General features: G+C 35.8%; 1 non-coding gene across 1 annotated transcript; it reads left to right on the top strand.

The window, feature by feature from the left end:
• The first annotated feature begins 2,878 nt into the window (after positions 1–2,878).
• Positions 2,879–2,960, top strand: TRNAS-GCU (transfer RNA serine (anticodon GCU)). Its single transcript has one exon. It is a non-coding gene; the product is annotated as a tRNA-Ser (tRNA).
• Positions 2,961–3,259: the final 299 nt, after the last annotated feature.

Raw genomic sequence — 3,259 nt, 5'->3', positions numbered from 1 at the left:
CAAGCTCATAGAGACTTATCCAAAGCGACTTGGAGCTGTGATAGCCGCAAAAGGTGGCGCTACAAAGTATTGACTTTAGTGGGATGAATAGTTATGCACATTGACTTTTTCTGTTATTTTGTCCTATTTGTCGTTTGCTTCATAATAAAAAAAAACCATCTTCAAAGTTGTGGTTTATGTTCTCTAAATTAAGTGATGCAAATCCTCAAACATTCCATGTTAATTTCAGGTTGTGAGGCAACCAAGCACGAAAAATGCCAAGGGGGGGGGGGTTTGAATACTTTTGCAAGGCACTGTATGTAACTAACACTGATCAAAACAGAAAAAAAAATCTTTTTTTTTTTTTCATTTTTTTAAACCTGATTTTTTAATAAACAGGCCCATAGCTGAAATATAAAAGTTGCTTTGGTTCATGAGGTGTGTGCAATTACTAGAGCTGAAGTGCTTAAAGTGATTATAAAGGTTTGTTTAAAAAATAAATAAATAATAAACATGTCATACTTACCTGCTCTGTGCAAGGGTTTTATAGAGAAAAATGCATATAAAAGCAAAGGAGAAGGCCTTCATAAAATCATCATAGAGATTTTCCCTCAGTTATTCATTCCAACTAATCCTTAATGTAGAAGGGCTATAACCCTTGTCATGTTTTTTTTTTTTGCCATCTGTTTTCCCAATCGGGAGATTTCCCTTTAATTCCTTTCCCATAAGCAAAAGAGGAAGTGAGAGGAAATGCCTCCAAAATGAAGGAATCCCTGGTTGTCACCAGAACTAGTGTCTCCATTGGAAGACTTCTCTCTATTACTATTCTGGTGACAATCCAAAATTTGGTATTTTCTTATACTTTTAATGATAATGGTAAACAGGACAAATAGAGAAGTTGAATCTTCCTAATGTGGTCAAAGACAGAGCTAAAAACTAACAGGGATTCTAATCTGCTAAATACGGCTTCGCCGATGACGACAGATGTCCAAACACGAAAGGCGGAGCCAATGAGTGACTTCATCCCGCACAATCATGCCCCGCTCACGGCTGGAGCTTGGGTGTTGCATAATTACTTGAGAGTTTGATCCCAGTGTCAGGAATGACACAACAGATTGTAAGTGTATATTCACTGTTTTCATAATAAATCATTTATGGTTTGATGCGATGTGGCCTCCTTCCTCTCTTCCTTTATGATGAATGCCATGGAATATCGGTGTGACTGATCTGAATTGGTGTCAAGTGGAGTCCCACATTTACTATGTGAATGCAGATTGGAAACGATTTAATCAGATTTGAACTGTGAATGCTACCACAAGTTTCTTATACCTTTGTTTAGGTGAGTACCCGGTTCCCTGCAAGGGTGGAGGACGACACTGGTGCATAATCTTTCTTTTTTTATTTGCACAAATCTACTGCACTATATGATTCAAGCACTTTTTGCATTTTGTTTTACCTTTTTTCCATATTGTAATTATAAGAGGATATTTTTTGCACATTTTTTACACTTTTATGGAACTGTCTTGATTGATGAACTTTCTTTATTGAAGATTTTTTTCTTTATTGAGGAACTTTTCTCTATTGATGAATTTGGATTGTTATCATTTCATTGCTGAATTTGGACTATACACATATTTCATTGTTTTAGCACTTGCACTCTATAAGGTCAATATAATTTTTTTATTATTGCACTTTATGTGAACATTTATTTTTATTTGCACTCACACATTAGTTGATATCATTGGGTGAGCTGTTTTGTTTAGATTTTTATATATTTTTATTTAGTTGAGTAACATACAATTTAGGTCTAAATTAGTTGAGCGCAGTTGCTGAGTTGTTTATCATTCTAATCTCTCTGCCTTATATCTGACACTAATAATAAAACTGTTTCTCCCTGTGGTTATGAACTCTCTATGCAGAGACTGTGGTCCCTTTCATTGCTGACTTCTCCTTCCGAAAATGCTAGCAGCCTGGCTGGTGTGCTACTTCCATACTTTCAGGTGCACAAAGATCAAGATTGGGATAACTGGCTTCATTCTGTCTTTCTAATCCACGTTTGTTCCAGGTCAAAATCTTAGAAACTATTGGAACTAGAGACAGCCAGGCAACTAGCATTTGCAGAAATAGGTCAGCTATGGCACCTCCTGTATTTCTTTTGGGTTCCAATAAAAACATTGTGCTAATTTGCTTTACCATCCTGCCATCTAGTGGCCACAGTTAGGTTTGCATAAATTGCGTTTGTGTGCCCTAAAATTAACGTAAGTGTATTTTTTACTAAAATATTGCATTATATCAACCATTGCATTCACATCATGTAACATAAAATCTTGGAAATACCACCATTTTATTCTCTACGATGTCTGCTTTCAGAGATACATAACGTTTTGGGAGTTTAGGCAATCTTCAGGCTTAAAATGATTTTTTAAGCAAGTGAGCAAAAAAACACAAAAGCGGCTCTGGCAACAAAAGGGTTAAAGCGGTATTAAATGCCAAAAAAAAAAAATAAATAAATAATAAGAACGGCTCCACCATTTAAGTTTATCTACCCTGTCCTTTCACCCTTGTGGACTACAGAACACCTTCCCCCATGTTACAGTGATGGGAAGAGAGTTTTTTTTTTTCTGTTTTTCTTATTTACAATAAATACAATTATATTTATATTTTTAAATATGTGTACATAAAAGAAAACCATATTATAGAAATAAATTCAACTTTTTACTCTGTCACCCTGTAGGTAGGCATTTCATTGGTATAGATTAAAGCTCAATTAGAGGGTGCAATCACACAAAGAAAGAGTACACAGAGAAGAAATTCTCATCGGATCCTACAGATACAATGGTAAATCTGTAATCTTAGCTGTAGGCTTATAGAAGAGCTGGAAGCGGAAGGGGAAGCAGCTGACGAGGTGGCCGAGTGGTTAAGGCGATGGACTGCTAATCCATTGTGCTCTGCACGCATGGGTTCGAATCCCATCCTCGTCGTCTTTTCCTACATCTCTTGACACTGACATTTTCTCACACCATTTAGTTGTTCAGGAGCATTTATTTATTATATAGTTAAAACTACTCATGATTAGTATTAGGCAAGAATCTATGTTACATTGGGACTGATTTATAAAGCTTCACTATTTCACTTTGGCTGCTCTTATAAAATGACTCAATGTTGCAAATTGCAATTACAAAAACAAACAAATATAATGTAACATTATTTGCTTCATTTGCTGCATTGCCATCTCTGAGCCTTTTGTCAGTCAGCCTGTGCACTGAATGAGATGCTGTAT

The sequence above is a fragment of the Aquarana catesbeiana genome, linkage group LG04, assembly GCF_042186555.1.
Source record: "Aquarana catesbeiana isolate 2022-GZ linkage group LG04, ASM4218655v1, whole genome shotgun sequence".
Taxonomy (NCBI): Eukaryota; Metazoa; Chordata; class Amphibia; order Anura; family Ranidae; genus Aquarana; species Aquarana catesbeiana.
The sequence above is the reverse complement of the archived record's forward strand: the minus strand, read 5'-3'. Positions and strand labels throughout refer to the sequence as shown.